The following is a 25,564-nucleotide window of genomic DNA, read 5'->3' as shown; positions in this document are numbered from 1 at the left end:
TTTCTCTCTCTTGCTTTCTTCCTCTCTCACTCTCTTCCTTCCTCTCTCATCTCTTTCTTTCTTTCTCTCTCTTTCTCTATCTCTCCCCCTCTTGCTCTCTCTCTCTTTTTCTCACTTTCCCTCTCTTGTTTTCTTTCTCTCTCTTGCTTTCTCTCACTCTTTCTCTCTTGTTTTCTTTCTCTCACTCTTTCTCTCATTCTCTCTCTCTTGCTATTTCTTTCTCTCCCCCCTCTTTCTCTCTCTCTCTCTCTTTCTCACTTTCTTTCTTGCTGAAAAAATAAGTCACACTTGTTCTGTTCCCAGGTCACCCTGACCCGGACCGAAAACTCTTCATTTGAAGTGCTTATGTTTGGTCAATTTGAAAACTTTTTTCACTTGGAAAGTAATCTGAACATTTCTGCACACAACGATATGAAAATTGAACTGAAAATAATTATGCATATTGCTTTATTTTGATTATAAAAGGCAGACCCCCCATTTTTGTGAATTGTTTTTCAATTTATAGATAGTTTAGCTTGCAAAATGTGTTCAATTTTACTTAAGTTGGTGTGGGATTGGTAGTTTGAACATTTCTGAATATAAGAAAAATATAAGTGAACTGAAAGAAATGATTCTTATTGGTTTTTTAAAATCAGAAATAAGCCCCCCCCCCTGCTGCTTGCAAACATTTTCACTTTATTTTTTTTTTAGGCTCCAAATCCAAAATATTTTTAATATCTTATGCATTCATTTTCTCAATTTAACTTCTCAATTTAATTGCTGATAATCAAAACAATATTTTTGGGGTGGGGGCTAATTTTTTTCTGGGCAAAGAAAAAAATCACATTGAGTCTGTTTCGGATTGTATACGACCCGGACCAAAATGATTTTTTTTTAGGTACTTGAATTTGGTCTTTTTGAAAACTTTTTCCACTGGGAAACTAGTTTGAACATTTATGAACATAATGATATGAAAATTGAACTGAAAAAATTGAGGCTTATATTTTTATTTTGATCAAAAAGCCCCTCCCCCATTTTTTCTGACTTTCGTGTCAATTTATATTTTTTTAGGCTACAAATCTTTAAGGAATTTTCTCCCAAAAGTTTTGATATACTAAATTGAACATTCCTGAACATAAGAAAAATAGAAATGAACTGCGAAAAATGATTCTTATTTGTTTATTTTTGCCACAAAAGGGCCACCCCCCCCCCCTCAGCCTTACTGTGTGCCATTATTTTCACTTTTTATATATATTTGGCTAGAAATATTTGGAATATCCTTTTGAAAAGCAAGCACATTGTAGCCAGACAACTAATTTTATGAAAGAAATCCATTTTACTAAAAACAAGTATGTAAGTTTGAAATTAACAGCATAATTTTTATATAAATTGAAATAATTGAACATGGGGGGAGAGACTTTTATGTGCAAAATAAACAAATATGCATCCATTTTTCCAGTTTAATTTTCATATCATTATGTTCAGAAATGTTCAAGCTACCAATCCCACACCAACTTTAGTAAAATAGAACGCATTTTGCAAACAAACCTATCCATAAATTGAAAAATATTTCACAAAAGCAGGGGGGGCGCACGCATTCTATCAGCAAAATAAACCAATAAGCATTACTTTTTTCATTTCAATTTTCCTTTCAATGTGTGCAGAAATGTTCAAATTTGTTTCCAAGTGAAAAAAGCTTTAAAAAAAACCAAATATAAGTACCTAAAATGAACAATTTGCGGTCCGGGTCAAATAGAACCGGGAACATAACATTAGGGTGTTTGGTTTTTTTGGAAAAAGTTTACCTACACTTGTACTGTCCGGGTCTTTTTGATCCGAAACAAAAATAATTCTTTTAGGTATTTGATTTTGGTCTTTTAAAAAACCTTTCTCACTGGGAAACAAGTTTGAACATTTCTGAACATAATGATATCAAAATTGAACTGAAAAAATTGATGCTGAAAAAATTAAAACACTGGGGGGGAGGCTTTTATGTGCAAAATAAACAAATATGCATCAATTTTTCCAGTTCAATTTTCATATCGTGTTCAGAAATGTTCAAGCTACCAATCCCACACCAGGTTTAGTAAAATAGAATGCATTTTGCAAGCAAAACTATCCATAAATTGAAAAATATTTCACAAAAACGGGGGGGCATGCATTCTATCAGCAAAATAAACCAATAAGCATTACTTTTTTCATTTCAATTTTCATTTCAATGTGTGCAGAAATGTTCAAACTTGTTTCCAAGTGAAAAAAGCTTTCAAAAAGACCAAATATAAGCACTTCAAATGAAGAGTTTTCGGTCCAGGTCCGGGTGACCCGGGAACATAACATTAGGGAGTTTTCTTGAACAGAACAGCAGGGTTAAAGGGGAAATGTTGGGAGCATCCTCAGTGGGTTAGCAAATCCATGGGTGCCTCTTCGGATCAACAGATTTTTTTTGTTGACTCCCCTTTGTGGGGGTGCAGGGGAAGGGGCACTAGGGAGGGGGTTTAAGATAATTAATAAAGAATTTTCCATAAGGCTGTTTTGTAGGAGGGAGAAACACACTTAAAAGTATGTATAATGGGTGAAAGGATTTTAATGTCACTAAACGTGAACGGAACGGCGTCGCAAAAAAAAGTTACAGAATTATGAAGTTGGCCAGGGATAGTTGATTTTTTGTTTTTATCAGAAACTCACAAAGGAAGGAAAAGATCAGATAAATTAGTTAATAATAGTGATTGGAAATGGATTTATGAGTCTCGGGGGAATACAAAAAGCAGAGGAGTAGCAATACTTATTCATTAAAGAGTTCCTTTTGAGTTAACCCATATTAAAAGTGATAAAGATGGTAGAATGTTATTCATTAAGGGGAAAATAAATTATGTGATAACCTTAGCAGTAATTTATGCTCCAAATGTAAATACAAAGCAATTCATAATAAATGTAAAACGTAAGTTAGACAACTTTGCAGAAGGCATAGTGATCCTCGCAGGAGATTTTAATTTGGAATTAACAGCAGGAAAGGGGAAAAAGAAAAAGTTACACTTAAATAAAATTAATATGTTGGACCTCCACGCAAACATGGCAAATAGAGATATGTTTTATTCAGCAAGACAAAATAAATTTAGTTGTATTGATTATATATTAATGAATAAAACGGGGAATACACATCTCAAGAGAGCTGAAGTTAAAAGTATCTGGTTATCAGTTCATGCTCCATTATTAGCAGTGATAGAAATGGATCTAAACAGACAACAAAGGATCTGGAGATATAACCCTGTTGTTTCGGTTAATGAAAAAGATAGACTTAAATTGCAAAAAGAATTGTGTGAATTTTTTAATATAAACGATACAGGAGAAATTAAGCAAACAATAATTTGGGATACACACAAGGTTGTCATGAGAGGCAATTATATTAGTACTGAAACTTATATTAAAAAAAGATGGGAAGCAGAAAGAGAAAAAATAATTAAAGAAATAGATTTAATCCAAGAGAGCCTGAGAATCCCAAGAAATAGAGAATGGAATAAATTATTACAAATTAAGAAAAATTTACATTTCTCGAGGAGCAGCAATGGAATAAAATGAAGATGGTTGTAAAACAGAGAATTATGGGATGGGGGAACAAATCAATGAAACAAATGGTACATTATTTGAAAAAAAAGAAAGGAGAAATCTTGTATCCCTGCTTTAAAAGATAAGGGTGGTGTAATAAAACGTAGTAATATTGAACTGGAAAAAATAATGAAAGACTTTTATGAAAACTTATATAAAAAATAACAAGTTACAATGCAAACTATAGAGGTTAAGGAGAAATTAATGGAAGATAGACAAATATTAAATGCAAAAATAACAAATGATGAAATATCTAGAGTTATTAAAGGGCTAAAACCTGCTAAGGCTCCAGGCCTGGATGGTTTCACTGGTGAATATTATAAGACTTATATGAATGAATTGTTACCGCATCTGGAAAAATTGTTTAATAATGTTTTCCAAACCTTTGATATTCCACAGTCATGGAAGACCTCGGAGATCATAACTATCCCAAAGCCAGATCGCGATCTAATGGATCCAGGTTCCTATCGTCCTATCAGTTCACTTAATCAGGATTACAAAATATTTATGAAAATATTGGCAAACAGGATAGAGAATATTCTATCAAAGATAATTGGAGAAGATCAATATGGATTTGTTAAAGGAAGAAAGATTTATGAACCAATTAGAAATGTTGTTAATGTGTTACACCATGCTACCACTACCAAAAGGAAATTAAGTATTTTAAAGTTAGACGTGTATAAAGCTTTTGATAAAGTTAACCATAATTATTTGTTTCAGTTGTGTAAGGACTTAAATATGGGAGATAATTTTTATCAAATTATAAGAGGAATTTACAAGGATAATACCGCTTATATAAGGGTAAATGGAAATAGAACAGAGAAGGTTAAAATCCAAAATGGAACTAAGCAGGGCTGTCCACTATCCCCAATGCTATTTGCATTGGCAATTGAGGTTTTAGCAAATAAAATTAGAAACAACAAGGAGTGGGGAGGTTACCAAATAGGAAAACTTGAATTAAAATTAAATCTTTTTGCAGATGATGCTACAGTATTGATTGAAACCCCAATTGAAATGATGAAAAGAATAATGGTTTTACTTCAGGAATTTAAAGATCAATCAGGTCTTTCAGTTAATATAGAGAAATCAGAGATAATTTGTTTAAATACAGGTCCTAAAGAGCAAATTGAGATATGAAAAGTTTCAGGATTGAAATTAGGATGTAAAAAAATGAAATATTTAGGAGTTTGGTTATTAAAAAATCCTAATAGAATTGCAATGGTTAATTATAATTCAATATGGAAGAGAATCAAAAAGCAGATAAAAAACTGGAAGAAAAAAAGGATGATTATTCAAAAAATGATGTATTTATTTCAGGTCTTGCCAGGTACCTTTCCAGGGGCAAAATTGAGGGAATGGGATAGTAAACTAAATTTTTGGATTGAAGGAAATAAAAGACTTAGAATAAGGAAAAGATGGCTGTTTCCCAATGAGAAAGAGGGGGGGTGGGGGAGCCCGAGCTTAGAGTTATATAGGGAAGCATTTCAAATAGAAAGATTAATGGAAGTAGAGTTATTGGAGGGGGGGGAAGTGGGTGAAATTGGAAAAGGAAATCAACAATATAAATAATAAGGAGTTATTATTTAAAAAATGGAGTAAAATAGAAATTAATAATTTAACCGATCCTTTGAAAGCAGTTTTAGAAATATGGTCAAAATGGCAGGGGAAACTGGGAATTAAAAACTCAAAATTATCAACGTTACATGTATTGAATACAAATAATGACGTTAACTTAAACAGAATTATAAAAGAATTAAATTGTAAAGGGATAATGAGAATAGAACAATTATATGAGAAGAACGGAAGAGTTAATAGAACTCGGCTGGAATGGTGGTTGGGTCAACAGAAATGGCTGCAGATTAATGCAATATGTAAATATTTAAACAAAAGTGAAAATAAAGAAGCCTTTTTGAGAGAAGAAAATTGCTTAGAGAAAATATTAAAAGAAAAGATTAATGATACAAAAGCACAGGCAAGTAATATATACAGAATGTTATCGCAAGTGGAAGAGGGAGTAATAAAAGGCTTGACAAGATGCTGGCAAAACGATTTACAAATCGATGAAAGAGAAATGAAAGAAATAGTAGAAAATATATATAAGACTAAGAATACAAGAGTTAGAGAGATGAGAAGGAAAATTTTACGTAAATGGTACTATACACCAGCACAACTTTCACACTTCCAGAGGAAAGGGAAAGGTAATTGTTGGCATGGTTGCCAAAAGAAAGGAATCTTTATGGATATGTTCTGGGAGTGTGTTGAAGTTCAGAAATTTTGGAAGAAAGTGCAGAATGAAATAAATAAAATGTTAAATATTAAGTGGATAATTACAAAAGAAATTGTGATATTAGTTAAACAAAGAGAATTAAGAGACTTCAAAGAAATAAAAACTGCAGCATTGGAAAGCGCTCAAGCGGTAGTGGTATTGGGTTGGAAAGAATCTAAAAAATGGACATTACAGAATTGGTACTGGTACATGGTGGATCACATTTATTTTGAAATCATGGAAATAAGATTAAACAATTTTGATGAAAATAAATTGGAGAAGCTGAATAAGGTGAAAGATTATATGTTGAGTAGAATTTGTGACGAAAATGTGAAAAATAAACTCCAATCACTCTTTGAATAGTAAACAAATGCAAATTAGAGCTAAGGAAATAAAAGAATATAAAAATCTTTGGGATGGTAACAATCTCTGAAAGCTTCCATGTCTGCAGGATATCATGAGTTAACAATATTAAACATTATTAAACATTATTAAATATTATTAAACAGTGCAGAATGCAGCAGCGAGAGCAATCATGGGCTTCCCAAGGTATGCCCATGTTACTCCAACACACCACAGTCTGCATTGGTTGCTGATCAATTTCTGGTCACAATTCGTGTTGGTTATGACCTATAAAACTCTTCATGGCATCGGACCAGAATATCTCTGGGACTGCCTTCTACCGCACAAATCCCAGCAACCGATTAGGTGCCACAGAGTTGGCCTTCTCCGGGTCTCATCGACTAAACAATGTCATTTGGTGGGGCCCAGGGGAAGAGCCTTCTCTGTGGCGGTCCTGACCCTCTGGAACCAGCTCCCCCCTGAGATTAGAACTGCCCCCACCCTCCTGGCCTTTCGTAAGCTCCTTAAAACCCACCTCTGCCGTCAGGCATGGGGGAACTGAGATAACTTCCCCAGGCCTATACTGTTTATGTATGGTATGTTGTGTGTATATTTTCTTAAATTATGGGTTTTTAGTTTTAATTATTAGATTTGTATTGTACATTATTTTTCTATTACTGTTGTGAGCTTCCCCGAGTCTACGGAAAGGGGCGGCATACAAATTTAATAAATCAATAAATAAATGTGGCAACAGTTCATTCATATAAGTTTTATAAGTAAACCCATCCGGGCCCGGTGCTTTGGCTTGTTTTAACCCTTTAATTACTCTAGCAATTTCATCATGTGTAATTTCTGCATTCAATATTTGTTTATATTCTTCACTTACTATTTTCTCAATGTTAAGAACTCCTATATTTACCTGCTCCTCTTTATACAAATCCTCATAATATTTTCTCATTATCTTCTGTAGCTGCTCTTTACCATATCTAACCTCTCCACTAGGGTCTCTCAGTGCTAATATATATGATTTTTCTTTCTTCTTCTTCAAATATCTTGCCATTTGTTGCATTTATTTTGTCCCCCAGCTCAATATTTTTTGTCGCATCGTCATTCTCATCTTATTCCATTGGATCTCATCATACACCATCAATTGTTTCCTTTTCAATTTCAATAGAATATTCCAATCCCTATTCTTAGTTAATCTCAGCTGCTCTTGTATCAAATCTATGTCCCTTATCTTCCTTTCCCTTTCTCTACCCCACCTGTTTCTGATATCTACTTCCATGCATATACATTGTCCCCTCATACTATAAGCCTTACATGCATCCCACACAATTGATTGTTTAATATCATCCACATCATTAATTCTAAAATATTCACATAACTCTGTCTGCAATTTATCTTTATCTTGTTCACTAGAAGTTACAACTGCATTATATCTCCAAATTCTTTGATTACATTCCTGACCTATTTCCAATTCTGCCAGTAGTGGGTCATGATCTGACAACCAAATACTTTTAATGTCTACTTTTTTAACTTGTATATTGCGCCCCCCCCCCGTTCATTAATATATAGTCAATGCAACTAAATGTATGATATCTTGCTGAATAGTAAGTGCCTCTATTTGGTATATCTGCATGGAGATCCACCATATTAAGTCTATTTAAATGTAACATCCTACTATTTCCGATCCCATTTGTTAATTGCCTCTCCCTCCCAGCAGTTTGCCTCCTTGCAGTTTTAGTTTCACTTTCAATTTAGCATGTGGGCCTTCCTGCAGCCTCAATCATCTGTTGGTCAGGAGGCTTTTAATCAGTTGTTTGTGCTAATCAGGTTCTCTGTTGTTTGCTGCAAGGAGGTAAATTTCTGGGAGATAGAGGCCAAAGGGTGGGGGTGGCTGGGTGGGAATATTCAGTGTATAAGATGCACCCAGGTTTTCATCCTCTTTTGGGGGTAAAAAGGTGCATCTTATACTCTGAAAAATAGGGTATATAGGAAACAACTACAATAATAATGGGGGACTTCAATTACCCTCACATCAATTGTAAAACTAATTTTGCAACAACTGAAAAATTTAATAGGTTCCTGATCAAGTTACCCAACAAGCTTGTCGTCCAAAAGGTAGAAGAGGGAACTCGAGGGATAGTCATCCTGGACTTAACTCTTAGAAACAGAGACAAAGTGATAGAAGGAGTTGAAACTGCAGGAACCTTGGGTAAGAGTGACCATGTCATATCAGAATTCAACATAACGCAAACACAAGAAATAGAACACAATGATACCAGAGTCCTAGATTTTAAAGGAGCTGATTTTAACATAGTCAGAGTGAACTTGGGAAAAATTCCTTGGATGAAAATCCTAAAGAGAAAAACAGTTCAAGAATGAGAATCTCTGAAAAATATGATTATAAAAGTCTAATCCAGCACAATACTGCTGAAAAAGAAAGACAAGAAAGTCAAGATGAAACCAGCATGGCTACACAAAGATCTGCCTGACAAATTGAAAGACAAAAAAGGGCAAGCACAAAAAATGGAAAGAAAGAAACATAACAAAGACAGAATATCAACTGCCAGAATCTGCAAAGACAAAGTCAGAAAAGCAAAGGCTCAGAATAAACAAAGTCTTTCAACAAAAGTCAAAGATAATTTTTAAAAAGTTTCCTCCAACATAAAAATAAGGGGGGGGGGGGAAATCAAGGAAATAGTTGATCTACTAAGGAGAAAAGATGGCAAAGAAGAATCAGGCAGCAGAGAGAAAGAGCTGCTTAACTCATTCTTTGCATTGATCTTCATGCAAAAAGAAACAATAGTTTATTCATTTGTCAAACAATTATAGAGTGGTAATTTGTACAAATAAAACATTAGATAAGTAATGATAAAAAGTAACAAAAGACAATAGGACAGGGACGGTAGGCACAGTGGTGCGCTTATGCACGCCCCTTACAGACCTCTTAGAAAGGGGGAGAGGTCAATTGTAGAGAGTCTAAGGTTAAAGGTTTTGGGGTTAGGAGTAGAAACCATAGAGTCAAGTAGTGCATTCCAGGCATTGATTACTCTGTTGCTGATATTTTGCAGTCAAGTTTAGAGCGGTTGACATTTAGTTTAAATTGATTTCGTGCTTATGTGTTGTTGCAGTTGAAGGTGAAGTAGTTGTTAACAGGTAGGACATTTTGGTATATGATTTTATGAACTATAATTAAGTCGGAACAGAGACGACGGAGTTGTGAGAAGAGGAGTGAAGGACTCTTCTTGTAAAATATTTCTGGACTCTCTCAATTGTGTTGATATCAGATATGCAATGTGGGTTCCATACAGGTGAGTTGTATTCTAGGATTGGTCTGACAAATGTTTTGTAAGCTCTTGTTAGCAGTTCAAAATTACCAGAGAAGAAGCTGCGAAGGATTAGGTTAACAACTTTTAAAGCCTTTTTGGCAATGTTGTTGCAGTGGGCTCTAGGACTTAGGTCATTGGATATGAGTACCCCAAGGTCTTTGACAGATTGAGGGTTATCAACAAGTTCAATTCTTCCAAGTTTATATTCAGTATTCTGATTCTTTTTACCAATGTGTAAGACAGAGCATTTAGTGGTGGAGATTTAAAGTTGCCAGGTTTTAGACCATTCTGCTACGTGGTCAAGATCTTTTTGAAGGGTAGCAGTATTGTCGGTGGTATTAAATAGTTTGACATCATCTGCAAAGAGAACTCGATTGCTAGTGATGCAATCACAAAGATCGTTTATGTATAGTATGAATAGTGTTGGTCCTAAAACACCACTTTGAGGCACACCACTGTTAACAGGAGCAGGAAGAGAAGTGGCACTTCCTATTTTGACCACTTGTTGTCTGTTAGATAGGAATGCTGTTAACCAATTGTGTAGTAGTCCAGAGATGCCATAGGATTTGAGTTTCAGAAGAAGTTTGTTGTGGACAACTGAGTCAAAGGCTTTGCAAAAGTCAATATAGATCACATCAATTGGATTACCTTGGTCAAGTTGAGTGGTCCAAATGTTTTTACAGTGTAAGAGTTGTAGATTACAGGATTATTTTTTTCTGAAACCAATTTTTTTATTGGAAAGTAGGTTATTAGTTTCAAGGTAGAGTGTAATAGATTGGTTTATGATTTATTCCATAACTTTGCAGCTGACACAACACAAAGAGATAGGTCTGTAATTTTCAACGTTGCTTGGATCTCCTTTTTTGAAGATAGGAATGACTGTGGCAAATGACCATAATGTGGGTAGGGAGCTAGTACTGAAAGATTTATTAAAATTATACTCAGAGTTTCAGCCATGGTGGAGGAGACCTTTTTTAAGAAGTATGCACATAGTCCATCTGGTCCAATAGATAAATATGGTTTTAGGTTGTGTAATGCCTTTCTAACATTATCTTCTGTAAAATCAATTTGTGTAAGATCATTGAGGTTATTTGTGGTGCGGTTAGGAAATGTTGGGTATGAGCCATTGTTGTTAACAAAGACTGAGCTGAAGAAGGTGTTAAAGAGGTTGGCTTTGACTGATTCATCATTATGGTCTATGTTTTTTGGTCCTTTAAGGGGTGGGATGGGTCTTGAGTCTTTGAGTTTATTGTTAACAAAGTTGTCGAAGGCATGGATAGACTTTGTCCGTAGAAGGTTTTCTTCTTCGATGATGTGATAATTGATGCATTCAGTCTTTATTTGATGACACAAATTTTTATAGCGCCTTTTAAAGTTTGAAACATGGCCTGCTTTATTTTTGCGCCAAAGAATTCCTTTTTTGGTTTGGAGCTTTCTTATTTTTATGGGTAATTTGTTTTTCTTAGTTTTGGTGAATATTAGTGGTACGTATAATTTGATGACTCTTTGGATTTCAAGTAAAAACATATTGTAGTAGTCTTCAGTAGTGATGCAGTCAGAGAAAATTGTGTGCCAGTCGAGTGGTGAGAGGTAGGCTTCTATGAGGTTGTAATTGGCCTTTTTGAAGTTATAGTTGGCTTTTCTATCGTTAAGGTGGGTTTTATGAGGGTGTGTGTTTAGGTAAAAAAGTCAATCATGCTATGGTCACTGTTAGAAAAGGGTTCCTAATCTCCAGGGGGAGCTGGTTCCAGAGGGTCGGGGCCGCCACAGAGAAGGCTCTTCCCCTGGGTCCTGCCAGATGACATTGTTTAGTTGACTTTGAATTGTGACCGGAAACTGATCGGCAACCAATGCAGACTGCAGAATATTGGTGTTACATGGGCATACCTAGGGAAGCCCATGATTGCTCTCGCAGCTACATTTGTTGTCAGTAACTAATTGATCTAGTCCTAGGCTAGTAATGGCATTGTAAAGGGTTGAATGTATGGGTTCAGCAGAACATTCGTTTAGGGTCCAGTTTATATGTGGAAGGTTTAAGTCTCCAAGAAATATAAGAGGATGTGGGTGGGAGCTTGCCCACATTAGCAGTGAGATTAGCTTGTTCGCATGTGTGATATCATAATCTTGAGCTCTATAACATAGAAAGAAGCGAAGTGTGGTATCTAAACTCACTTCACAGATGATGGTTTCAGGAAGATAAAGTTCTTGTTTAACTTGCACATTTTAAAGGTTGAGTGATTTCTTGTAGAAGATTGCAACACCACCTCCCCTGCGGGATTCGTGGTCAGAACAGTAAACTTGATAGTCACTTACTGTGATAACGGAGTCTGGGAGGGATTCATTTAACCATGTTTCACAGATAAATATAATGTTGAATTTGTAGTAAGTTTGTAGTAAGAGGAGTTCAGGTATTTTATTAACGATGCTTCTTGAGTTCATCAGTTTACATTTGAGATTAGAAATGGATGTTGTTGAGGAAGTAAGGGGCATGCATACCTAGTCTTGGTTTATTGAGAGTTGGTTTTGAGTAGTGATGGATTGGAAGTTAGGTTGGTTGTGTAACCTCAAAAACATAACTGGTGTAACCTCAAAAACATAACTGTAAAATACAGATTAGAAATAAAAGCTAAAATAAGCAAAAAAAAAAAAGTAAGAGAACACCTGTCTGATTTTGATGAATACAAATCACCGGGACCTGATGGATTACATCCCAGAGTTTTAAAGGAGCTGGCAGATCTCAGACCCACTGTACTGCATCTTTCAAAAATCCTGGAGCACCAAGGAACTACCAGAGGACTGGAAAAGAGTTGGTGTGGTTCCTGTTCTGTCCAGTCCAGCTAATTAGCCGTAATTAAGCAAAGTCACTATGTATATTTGTCTATTCACAAAGAAACATGCTGGAAACAGCAATAAAATCAGAGGAATATCCATTTGACTGCCAAAGGTCCAGCGTTATTGACATAGCTGATAACAAGCGTCCAAAAGAAAATCATAAATTTAAATCATTATTTCTCGACATGGACAGGTACTCACAAATGCCTTCCAAAACTAGGATTGAAGGGTTGTAAAATGATTTAAGAGAGAAACTCTTCTGCACTGGAAATTCCCATCATCCTCCCCTTTTATACTATCTGTGATGACAAACTATGCATAGAAGTATTCAATGCCTAGATCTACATTGCCAGAGATACTCCTGTTTCCCTCACATTCTTCTTACTCTAACGGGGGATATTGGGTCCACAATATCCCCCTCCTCATCTGACTCTAACATTACCACAGCTGAGGGTCTGCAGCCTCTGGAGAGTCCCCAGGTGCTAACTCTACCTCACTCTCACTTTCTAATTCCTCTGATAAACACACTGGCCCAGACTGACCTGGTTCATTCTCCTAAAAGTCCGTCATCAAAGGAGCAGGATGCAAGAGAACGACAGTTACCATCTTCAAAAGGAGGGGAAACAGACCCAGGAAATTACAGACCAATCAGCCTAACATCAGTACTGGGAAGATATGGGGAAAGATAAACAGATCTGTGACATTTAGAAATAAGTAAAGTAATAACTAGCAGTCAGTGTAATTTGTTAAAAAGAGATCATGCCAAACTAATCTTATTTCATTCTTCAACATAGTCACTAAATTAGTAGATCAGCAAAATGCTGTGGACATAGTATACTTAGAATTCAACAAGGCATTTGGCATTTGACAAGGTAGACCACAACCTACGTCTTGGTAAGCTAGAAAAAAGTGGAATAGATGTCATCACCACCAGATGGATTAATAACTGGCTGACAAACTATACTCAATGATAATCACTAATGGCTCTATCTACATGGAGGGAAGTAAGCAATGGGATACCACAAGATTACAATTTAGGCCCAATATTGTTCATAAACGACTTACATGATGGAATAGAAGGGGAGCTTATCAAATTTGCAGATGATACTGAGCTGGCAGGAATACTTATTTATTTATTTATTCATTCGTTCGTTTGATTGGTTGGTTGATTGATTGATTGATTGATTAATTGATTTTTTTTAATGCCGCCCTTCTCCTTAGACAACAAGTTAGCAAGAGCACTTTTTAATAGAGCCAGCATATTGCCCCACAACCCAGGTCCTCATTTTTCTCACCTCGGAAGGATGGAAGGCTGAGTCAACCTTGAGCTGGTGATGAAATTTGAATAGCTAACACCCTAGAACAGCAATAGTAAATCTTTTACTTACAAACTGGAAGGTGTGCATACATGCATGAGTGCCAGAATCCTGATGACCAGCTGGCTGAGCTGGGGCAATGGTGAAGGCGTGCATGCATGCACACATCAGAAACCTGATGACTAGCTGGCTGATCTGGGGCAATGGTGTTGAATACCCACAGAGCAGGCTCTGCATGCCACCATCACAGCCAAAGAAGATACATTCAAGATCAGTCCTATCTAACAAAATTGAAATTCAATGTAGAGAAAAGTAAAGTCCTACACTTAGGCAAGAAAAACCAAAAGTACACATATAGATTGGGTGAAATCACACTTAATAGCAGTAACTGCAGGAGGAATCTTGGGACCTTAGTGGACAATCAGCTAAAAATGAACCAACAGTGCACAGTGACAGCCAAAAAAGCCAGTGCAATTCTAATTTACATTAACAGAGTGATGCAATCAAGATCAGGTGAGGTACTAATACTCCTCTATAAAGTCTTAGTAAGACCACACTTAGAATACTGCATACAGTTTTGATCACCACACTATGAAAAGATGTTGAGATTCTTAAAAAAGTACAGGGAAGAGCAACCAGTATGATTAGGGGACTGGGGACTAAAACATATGATGAATAGTTGCAGGAACTGGACACAGCTAGTCTACTGAAGAGATGGACTAGGGGAGAAATGACAGCAGTTCCAATACTTGAGGGACTGCCATAGAGGGGGGGGGGGGGGTTCAAACCATTTTCAAAAGTGCCTAAAGGCCAGACAAAGAATAATGGATGGAAACTGATCAAGGAGAGATTCAACCTAGAAATAAGGAATTTTTTCTTGACAGAACAATCAACCAATGGAATAGCCTGCCTTCAGACATTATGGGAGCTTCTTCAATGGAAGCTTTCAAGATGAGAATGGAATTTATCAGAAAACTAGCTGATAATCTGGCCTTGCCCAGGTATTTATTTATCCCAATCCTGTATTGGGGGCGGGGAGCACAGATGCCAAAGCCTTTGGCCTTTCTTCTCCCTACTCCCATGTCTATTATCCCTGCCCTCTCCCTTCCCCGCTCCCATGTGTTCCTCTTTCCCACCCTTCCCCCTCCCATGTACTCCTCTTTCCTGTCCTTTTTTTCGATCCTGTATAGATGTCAAAGACTTTGTCTGACAGGGAGCCATTGAGAGGGGCCTTCCCCCTATTCCCATGCCCATTATCCCTGCCTTCTCACTTTCCCCTCCCCTACACTCCTCTTTCCCACCCTTCCCCCTCCCATGTGCTCCTTTTTCCTTTCTTTCTACGATCCTGGCACCAATCCAGCATTGATGTATTCTGCCAAGAGAAGGGAACATCACTTGGTCTCCTTAGTGCCCCAGATATTCGAGCTGTCAGGCCAAAAGCCATTATGTGGAGTTAGAGGCTTTGGCCTGCCACAATAGCAAAGTATTAGGGGAATTGAGAAGGGGGTTTAGGACATTTTGCCTCTGCCAGTTGGATGAAGCTCTTTCCTCTGCTGCAGCTGATTTGCCGCTGCATTCTCTCCCTCGCCCAAAGGCCCCTAGCTCTTTGCCCCAGCCCTTTCGTCATAAAAATCCACATTCAGCCACAGCCTTTTGGCCACATGGGACACTTCGCCACCATCCAATCAGAACGGTTGTTACAAAATGCTACTTTTGGAAGGAAAGAATGGGATAGTTTGCTCTTTCATACACACACCAGTTGAATGATAGAGATGGAAGGGACCTCGGTGGCCATCTAGTCTGACCTGACCCCCCTTCTCATTCAGGAGACTTACAGAATGATAGAGAGGGAAGGGACCTCGGTGGCCATCTAGTCTGACCTGACCCCCCTTCTCATTCAGGAGACTTACAGAATGATAGAGAGGGAAGGGACCTCGGTGGCCATCTAGTCTGACCTGACCCTCCTTCTCATTCAGGAGACTTACAGAATGATAGAGAGGGAAGGGACCTCGGTGGCCATCTAGTCTGACCTGACTCCCCTTCTCATTCAGGAGACTTACAGAATGATAGAGAGGGAAGGGACCTCGGTGGCCATCTAGTCTGACCCCCAGCTCAAGCAGGAGAATGGAGGGGACCGCAGAGGCCATCTAGTCTGACCCCCAGCTCAAGCAGGAGAATGAAACAGAATGATAGAGAGGACCTCAGAGGCCATCTAATCTGACCCCCAGCTCAAGAAGGAGAATGAAATAGAATGATAGAGGAGGGGACCTCAGAGGCCATCTAGTCTGATCCCCAGCTCAAGCAGGAGAATGAAACAGAATGATAGAGAGGGAGGAGACCTCAGAGACCATCTAGTCCAACCCTCTTCACAAGCAGGAGAATTGGTCTTCCAGTCAAATTCTTGGGCTGCTAAATTGGCTGGTGGAACTCCTTGCCTCACAACAAACTAATCCTTTAAAAGCCAATTAGAGCAGTCCTCTCAAAAGAGGGTTGGGAGAGAGTGCTAGGTAGCATTCTCTTAGCAAAGGACAGATGTGAAGTTACTCTTTACTGTCTGGGGCCCCTTTATGACCTGCTCCTCATGGTAATCTTTGGAATTTTTACGATGCGTGGAGCATTTATGACAAAAGAAAGTGTCGAGAAAAACTCGGAGGCCCCAGACGTGGGTGTAGGGGGCCACCCCCACCCTTCACCCATACACATTTAACAAGAGTTGGAAGGGACGTTGGTGGTTATCCAGTCCCACCCTGTCCTCCCACCCATACACATTTGACAAATTCTGACCTGCTAAATTGGCCGGGGGAACACACTGCAACATGGTCCTCTCTCAAACTCCCTTTGCATTTCTCTCTCTCTCTCTCTCTCTCTTTCTCTCCAGGGTCCCTTCTAACACTTGTTAATTTGTTTGGGAATCTGTAGATGCCACTGATTTGAGAAGGGTTGGGAGAGACTGGATGACCTCTGTGGTCCCTTCCATCTTTCTGATTCTGTAGAAATCTGCTTGAGAAGGGGGTTGGACTAGATGATCTCTATGATTCTGGATGACCTCCTTAAGGTCCCATCCAATTCTGTAAGGGTCACCTGCTTGAGAAGGGGGTTGGACTAGATGCCCTCTAGTTTGTTTTGTCATAACCGCTTGTTCCCTTTGCATCTGCCTCGAGGCATCGTAAAAATTCCACAGATAATGACGAGCAGGTCATAAAGGGGCCATAGACAGCAACCAGCCATCACTTCTGTCCTTTGCTAAGAGAACGCTACCTAGTCCATTGCCCCAACTAAATGTGACCAGGTATGCCAATTTGTAGAATGATAACTCCTATATTTTTCTCATTTTTTGTTAATTCCTGTTTCTTTGAAGATGAGGAGCTTTTTTCACCCCTCCTCTGTTCAGGTGGTGAGTCCACAAAGTGTGGGGGGAGGGGGGAAGAGTTGGAGGGCTAATGATCTCCCCCTCTTTACAGAGAGAGAGAGAGGTCCGTTCATGCTGTGGGCATCTAGACGACCCCATGCCCTTTTCACCCCCTCCTCTGTTCATGGGGAGAGTCCACAAAGTGAGAGGGGAAAGAGTTGGAGGGCTAATGATCTCTTCCCTCTTTGCAGAGAGAGAGAGAGGTCCGTTCATGCTGTGAGCATCTAGATCAGTGTTTCCCAAACTTTTTTGAGCCGCGGCACATTATTCATATTTTCAAAATCCTGGGGAACATTGAACGGGGGGGGGGGGGGGGGGTAAGAAAAGTTTGGACAAAAAAAATCTCTCTTCCTCCCTTTTGCTCTATTTCTCCCTCCCTCATTCTCTTCCTTCCCTTCTTTCTGTCTCTCCATCACTCTTTCTTTCTTTCTCTCTTTTTTGCTCTCTCTCTCCCTCCTTCCCTCCCTCTATGTCTTTCTCTCTCCCTTGCTCTCTCTCTCTCTCTGTCTCTCTTGCTATCTCTCTCTTGCTTTTTTTTCTCTCTCTCACTTTCTTCCTTCCTCACTCATCTTTCTTTCTCTTTCTTTCTCTCTTGCTTTCTTCCTCTCTCTCACTCTCTTCCTCTCTCATCTTTCTTTCTTTCTCTCTCTCTCTTTATCTCTCCCCCTGTTTCTCTATCTCTTCCCCTCTTGCTCGCTTTCTCATTTTCTCACTTTCCCTCTCTTGTTTTCTTTCTCCCTCTCTTGCTTTCTCTCCCACACTCTTTCTCTCTTGTTTTCTTTCTCTCTCTCTTGCTTTCTCTCTCTTTCTCTCTTGTTTTCTTTCTCTCGTTCTCTCTCTTGCTATCTCTTTCTCTCCCCCCTTTCTCTCTCTCACTTTCTCTTGTTTTCTCTCTCACATTCTTTCTCTCTCTCATTCTCTCTCTTGCTATCTCTTTCTCAACCCTCTCTTTATCTCTCTCTCTCTTTTTCACTTTCTATCTTGCTCTGTCGCTCTCACTCTCTCGTTCTCCGGAGGCTGGCGAAAGTGATTTTCAATGTTGGGCGCGCGGGGGAGGGGGAGAGCGCACGCCAGCCCGCACGCCCGACATTGAAAATCACTTTCGCCAGCCTCCAGAGAACGAGAGAGATCGCCTTCGCCGCCTCTCCTGCAGCCCCCTCGCTGAGAGCCCGGGACAAAAGCAATTTCGGCGAAGGCAGCGGCGAGTAGCCAGGGGCGCGAGGGGGCTAGAGGCGCGGGGGGGGCGCCGCAGCTTCGGGTGCACCCTTGAAAAAGGGTGCGCGGGAGGGCGTTTTGAGGTGCACTGGCGCAGGCGTGCGCGGCCCAGCACCCTCCTGCTCCCATCGCCAGTGCCCTCTCTCCGGTCCCTAAACGACATTGGTTGCCGCCCCCGCCAGGGAAGCTCCAGGTCGGAGGCACTGGCAGCGGCAGCGCCCCGCCCAGCTGGAGCTTCCCTAGGAGTTTCGCGGCACACCTGACCATGTCTCGCGGCACACTAGTGTGCCGCGGCACACTGGTTGGGAAACGCTCATCTAGATGATCCCATCTAGATGATCCATCTGTAAAGAGGGAGAGATCATTAACCCTTCAATTCTTCCCCCCTCCCCCACACTTTGTGGACTCTCCACATGAACAGAGGAAGGGGTGAAAAGGGCATGGGATCATCTAGATGCCCACAGCATGAACGGACCTCTCTCTCTGCAAACAGGCAGAGATCATTAGCCCTCCAACTCTTTCCCCCCTGGCCCCACACTTTGTGGACTCTCCACATGAACACCGAGGTCCCTTCCCTCTCTATCATTCTGTAAGTCTCCTGAATGAGAAGGGGGGTCAGGTCAGACTAGATAGCCACCGGGGTCCCTTCCCTCTCTATCATTCTGTAAGTCTCCTGAATGAGAAGGGGGATCAGGTCAGACTAGATGGCCACTGAGGCCCCTTCCATCTCTATCATTCAACTGGTGTGTGTGTGTATGAAAGAGCATTTTGTAACAACCATTCTGATTGGATGGTGGTGAAGTGTCCCATGTGGCCAAAAGGCTGTGGCTGAATGTGGGTTTTTGTGACAAAAGGGCTGGGGTGAAGAGCTATGGGCCTTTGGGTGAGGGAGAGAATGCAGCGGCCAATCAGCTGCTGCGGAGGAAAGAGCTTCATCCAACTGGCGGAGGCAAAAAGTCCCATCCCCTTGAGAAGGATAGTTGAATGAAAGGGAAAGTTACTAGCCACAACAAAATTCTTTCTTAGAGTCCAAGATCATCTTTTGTTCTGCATCAACTGAAGGAAAGAGGAAGTTGGTGGAATCCCTGCACTCAGACTGGTCCTCGTGATGAACGTGTTGGTGTGGGATGACCCTTAACCTGGGTGGAGTACTGGAAAGAAGTTAGTATCGGAATGGCAATAGCATGAACAACATGGCTCTGATAATAAATTGAATAAATTATGTGAGAGAATTGGACTGAATCATAGAATCATAGAGTTGGAAGGAACCTCCAGGGTCATCGGGTCCAAACCCTGCTCAATGCAGAATTCATTAAACCATCCCAGAAAGATGACTGTCCAGTCTCTGTTTGAAGACCTCCAGTAAAGGCGAGCCCACCACCTCCTGTGGCAAACTGTTCCACTAGTTTATCACCCAGGAATCTGATTTCTGACCAGATGCTATTTGGGGCGTTGACAGCAAATTCCAATACTCCGTTTTCCTTGGCGATCTGAGCTCCCATCCCTCTGCAGAGATTATACTCAGGAGAAATGGAAGAGAAAAAGGTTAACCAAGAAGCCTGAGGTGGATGGGCTTGGAGTTTTCGACCCCCCTTTCCTGGAGGAACCAACCAGAATTGAAGGTACAGGGGAAAACCCCCAGCATGGGCGATGAGAGCTTGGGGGGGCACGGAGATGAAGGCGCCTTGGGTGGTATATATCCCAAGGATGGGATGGGGCTGATGCCAATGGATTCCTAGCCTCCCCCATCTCCAAGGGGCCCAACAGCCACCTCTCTATGCTGCAACCATGAGAACAAGTGCTGCCTTTTCCTATGCCCAGCCGCCTCCCCCTCCAAGTGAAATGGGACTGAGACGAAGCCCTTCCTTTCAGCAAGGAGATCCACCAGTGGAAGGATTCCATCTTCTGCTCACCCCCCTTTTTCCTACTGCCGTGCCTGCTGCTGCCCCTCCTAGCCTGACAGGGCCCCCTTTTTTCCAAGCTGAATATGATGGAGACCCAGGAGCTGGCCTATTTCCTCTATAGAGTTGAGGCATATGTGAGAGAATATGTCCATTTGTTCCCTAGAGATCAACAGTTGATTGATAGTATCTCAGAATGGATTAAAGAGAGGGAGGCAGCAAAATGGGTTTCTGAACTGCACAACAAGGGAGCCCCAGAGCTTGATGATGTGGCTGATTTTATTGAACTGTTGAGGTGGACATTTCTTGATGTTGCAAGCCAGGTGGAGGCAGAGAACCAGATTTTCTTATTAAGACAGTCAGGACGACCTGTGAAGGAATTTGTGGAGGAATTCAGAAGGGCTGACGACATGCTGAGAGAATGGCCAGAAAGACCTTTGGTCCATACTTTTAAAAATGCCCTTGATCCAGAATTGAGAGTGGCTTGTGAAATGCGTGGGGTGCCATGTGCCATTCAAAACTGGTATGCCACGGCTATCACTCTGGATGATATAGTTCATGCTGAAAATAAACCTCCCCCCCCCACCGTGCCCCACATAGACTTTTAAGATGACGTCCTTTCCCTCACCAGCTGGGCCCCTCTTGCTCAGGGGCCATGAGGGGAATAAAATCTATCGGTGTGAGCAGACTGGCCATAAGGGGCTGACTGCTTGGCCCCCCTCTCTCCCCCCAAAACCAAGCCATGCGCAGTCACCAACCCTAGTAGACCATGGGAAGAAACTATGGTGGATTTCATCGTGGAACACCCCGAAAGCAAAGGTAACATTGTTATTTGGACTGTCATTGATTTCTTTTCCAAACAAACTAATTTCATCGCTTGTTTGGGACTACCCACAGCCAGACATCTGGCTAAGTTATTCCTAAAAAGATCATATGCTGCAACGTCCTACCGATCAATGACTACTTCAGCTTCAACCACAACAACACAAGAGCATGCAACAGATTCAAACTTAATATGAACCGCTCCAAACTTGACTGTAAAAAATATAATTTCAAAAATCGAGTTATCGAAGCGTGGAACTCATTACCGAACTCAATTGTGTCAACCCCTAACCCCCAACATTTCTCCCTTAGACTCTCCATGATTGACCTCTCCAGGTTCCTAAGAGACCAGTAAGGGGTGTACATAAGTGTACTGGTGTGCCTTTCGTCCCCTGTCCAATTGTCTTTCCTTTCTCTCACTTATCATATATATTTTCTTTCTTTCATATATCCTCTCCTCTAAGTTCACTTTACCCTTATATATATTACTACATGTCTATTTTTCTTCCTATGTATTTGTGTATTGGACAAATGAATAAATAAATAATGCTCGTGTCAATGCCGCAAATAGCATCTGAGAAATAAATCAGATTCCAGTCCAATCCTCTCGCAAAAGGTTCGATTTATTATCAGAGCCATGTTGGTTATGTTTTGGCCATTCTGATACTAACCTCTTTCCAGTACTCCACCCAGGTTAAGGTTCATCCCACATCCCCACACCCACAAGTTCATCACAAGGACCAGTCCAAGTGCAGGGATTCCACGGACTTCCTCTTTTCTTCAGTTGATGCAGAACAAAAGATGACTTTGGACTCGAAGAAAGAATTTTGTTGTGGCTAATAACTTTCCCTCTCACTACCCTTCCCAATTCCCCTAATACTGTGCTACTGTGGCAGGCCAAAGCTTCTAACTCCACATGATGGCTTTCGGCCTGACAGGCAGCCCCCATTTGCAAAGAACCATCTCCTGAAATAATAGAATAAAACACATAGGGATTAGTACCACTTTTAAATCCTTCTCCCCGCCCCCCATGGGGACACTTAGGCTTGGTCGGGTAATTTTCATGGAACTGCGTAATTAACATATCAGTTTTGACATCCCAACTCTTAATCCAGGTAGCCTCCAGCAGAGGATACTCCTTCCAATGAATCAAGTACCGTAATTTACCCCGGAAAATGCGGGAATCTAAAATCTTTTTCATTTCATAGTGGGGGAGGGGGCGACTGTGTACATGGCCTAATGTTGGACCTGATCACCGGCTTTAGCGGGCTGCAGTGGAATACAGGGTGGATCCTCCCTAGGATACTAAGCAATGCAAACTGCACTGGGTTGATTACTTTCACAATTGGGAAATGGCCCAGGAGTTTAGGACCTAGCTTTTTGCTGGGCAGCCTTAACTGAATGTATTTGGTTGATAGGAAAACCTTATCTCCCACTTTAAAAGGGGGTTGACAAGATTGGTGTTTGTCTGCTTGTTTATTGTAGAAACAAGGAACCATCGCTTTCTTGGTGTTCTCCCATCCTCTCTTCAGTTTCTCCATCCACTCCACGGTGGACGAGGGAGGTTCTGTTAGGTAGTTCTGGCATGGGAATGAAATCTTTGTCCACTGGTGACCTGGAAAGGAGTTAGCCCTGTACTGCTGTGTATGGAATTGTTGTACGCTACTTCCGCAAAAGGCAGCAGTTCAGCCCAATTGTTTTGCTGGTAACTCACATAACATCTGAGCTAGGAGTGTCTTACCCCCACAGTATTTGTTTCCAGATAATAAGTCATCTGTGTACCAGGTTTTGTTGTAATTGCTCAAGGCATTCCAAAGTTATGCTGGAACATTCAGCCTACCTGCATACATAGATACATACATGCATACATACGTATGTACGTATGTACATATGTATGTATGTACGTGTGTGTGTGTGTGTGTGTGTGTGTGTGTGTGTATCGTGATCTCTGGAACATTAAAAAATTTATTTAAAACTACTAAGTGTTAAGTTGTCTTCACTCAGAATTTAACAAAAGTAAAACTCAGAGTCCATTTTAAACTTCAAAAGTGAATTTTACTACCGTATATACTTGAGTATAAGTCGACCTGATTCTAAGCCAAGGCACCTACTTTTGCCACAAAAACTGGGAAAATTTATTGACTTGAGTATAAGTCGAAGGTGGAAAATGCAGTGGCTACTGGTAACTTACAAAAATGGAAATCAATAAAATTACATCAATTGAGGCATCAGTAGATTAAATGTTTTAGAATAATTATTTCAAAGAAAACCAGTAAACTAGCTCTTTAAGTTTAAAAGAGGGTAAACTGGTATATGTCAGAACATATTCCGGTTCCGGGTGAGCGGTGAGGAGCATGGTGGGTCCGCTGCTCCTCTGAAACGACGGGGGACTCGTCAGAAAATGGGTCAAACCGGGTTCGAGATGGTCGGGGATGGGCCAGAGTCCACTGGCCACTTTGTCCCCCTGCTTTTTTGATCCTGAGGGTTGGGAATGTTCCCGCCTGTTGGGGGGTCGCCGAGAGAGACCACGGCAAGAAAGGTGGCCAGCTGAGACGCGGAGATGGCGGCAGCAGCAGCGGCGTCTGGAGCTTGGCGGAGCCTAGCAGAGGATACAGCCCTCTGCGAGATGCAGCCCTGCTCGAGAGGGGAGAGGACGGAGGACGGAGGAACACGAGTCATTACTGGAGGGGTGTTGAGGTGCCGAGGAAGAGCTGACAGAGAGTGCGGCACCGGAGGAACATCTGGCCGGCGCGGAGAATGGCGGCGGGACCGAACAGAGGTCGGAGGCTCGCGGCGCCGGCGGGGAGGTGATGAGGTGATGTGAGGAACCGTGGGGAGCACAGGGAGTCGAGTCCTCGTCGAGATGGATCCCCAGCCCGACTCCGGAAGTGAGAGGCCCGGCGTCGAGATGGTGGAAGTCAGCTGTAACACCAATAGAGGAACGAGGACATGTAGGGGAAATTCATTTAGCCCCCTCCCGCATGGCACCAGTGGGTGAGAGCTACTGGGGGTCAAGGGGAGTCAAAAAACAAAAAACTGAGCATTATTATCAACTCCCTTCCCACCTCCCCCCCCTTCTTTCCCTTCCCCTCCTTTCCCTCTTAACTTTAATCTATGATCTGTATGTATGGTCGCTGTTGATGAATTGAAGAACTATGCCCCCTTGTGGACTGATTTAAAAAGACACTTAGAAGAGAGAAATTAAGATCAAGACTTTTTAAATTAGACTAAGATCTAAGACCGCTGAAGACCAGAAGAACATTATTCCCGGATTGACTGATTACTGATGATTGAAGAATATTTTAAGATCTGATCTATTCCATTTTGTCTATTCCATCTACAAAATTAATTTATACTAATTTATAATTTAGCTTAGATAATTTTAGCCTATATTGTATGTATTTATATTTTAATGTTTTAATGTTTTAATGCTCTTAGATTATTATTACTACTATTTTATATTGCTATTAATTTAATTGATTTTTTAACGTAGTTGAGGTCTAAGTAATGGATGACTGGGATAATCAAAATTGGGGTTATGAATGGAATGATTGGTATGATTGCATGGGTGGGGGTGGGGGGGGTTATGGTATGGATGAATTCATTGATAGTAGTGTGAATGAGAGGTTTGGACCACCTGACGCTCGGGAGGTGGGAGAGGAAGGGGCACCGATCTCTGGGGGGGCAGGGGGTCGGAATATCCCTGTGTTGCTGGGGAGAGGCAGATATGGCGGGGGCCACAGAGTTAGCCGTTCCAGGGGAACGAGGGATCGTTGCTTAATAACGATCCCTTGTTCTGGCTCTGTGAGCCCAATCTTGGGTACTGGTGGTGAGTGTAACTCTGGCCCTGGGCTCAGGTTGTTGCTGCTGAATGCCAGGTCGGTGGTAAATAAAGCTCTCCTCATCCGGGATTTGATCCTGGATGGGGAGGCCGACCTGGCATGCATTACTGAAACCTGGCTGGGCCCAGAGGGAGGTGTTCCTCTCTCGGAAATTTGCCCAGCCGGGTTTCAGATATGGCATCAACCGCGACCCCAGGGAAGGGGGGGAGGAGTGGCCATTGTAGCCAGGGAGAGCCTTTGCCTGCGTAGACTCATTGCTCTGGAAATTGCGGGTTGCGAATCTCTCTTGATGAAGTTGGACTTAGGGGTTCAGGTGGGCTTATTTCTCACGTACCTGCCTCCCAGCTGCGTGTCAAAAGCCCTGCCTGTGCTACTCGAGGAGGTAGCCGGGTTGGCGGTGGAGTTCCCCGGACTTATTGTCTTGGGGGACTTCAACCTGCCGTCACTCGGCGAAACCTCTGGGTTGGCACATGGCCACCATGACAGCCGTGGACCTGACTCAAGTAGTACAGGGTCCGACTCACGAGGGAGGGCACGCACCTGACATGGTATTCCTTTCCGAGCAACTGAGTAATGGTCTGAGACTAAGGGGCTTAGAAGCATTGCCTTTGTCATGGTCAGACCATTTTCTACTACGGCTTGACTTCCTGGCTCCAATCCTCCCCCGCAGGGAGGCGGAACCAATGAAGATGTTCCACCCCAGAT

General features: G+C 41.3%; 1 protein-coding gene across 4 annotated transcripts in view; it reads left to right on the top strand.

The window, feature by feature from the left end:
* The window catches only part of LDB2 (LIM domain binding 2), a 266,234-nt gene that overhangs the window by 211,540 nt on the left and 29,130 nt on the right, over positions 1-25,564 (top strand). The window lies entirely within an intron of this gene.

The sequence above is a fragment of the Erythrolamprus reginae genome, chromosome 7 (assembly GCF_031021105.1).
Source record: "Erythrolamprus reginae isolate rEryReg1 chromosome 7, rEryReg1.hap1, whole genome shotgun sequence".
NCBI classification, from domain to species: Eukaryota; Metazoa; Chordata; class Lepidosauria; order Squamata; family Dipsadidae; genus Erythrolamprus; species Erythrolamprus reginae.
Note: the sequence above shows the minus strand (reverse complement) of the source record. Positions and strands in the feature narration are given on the sequence as shown.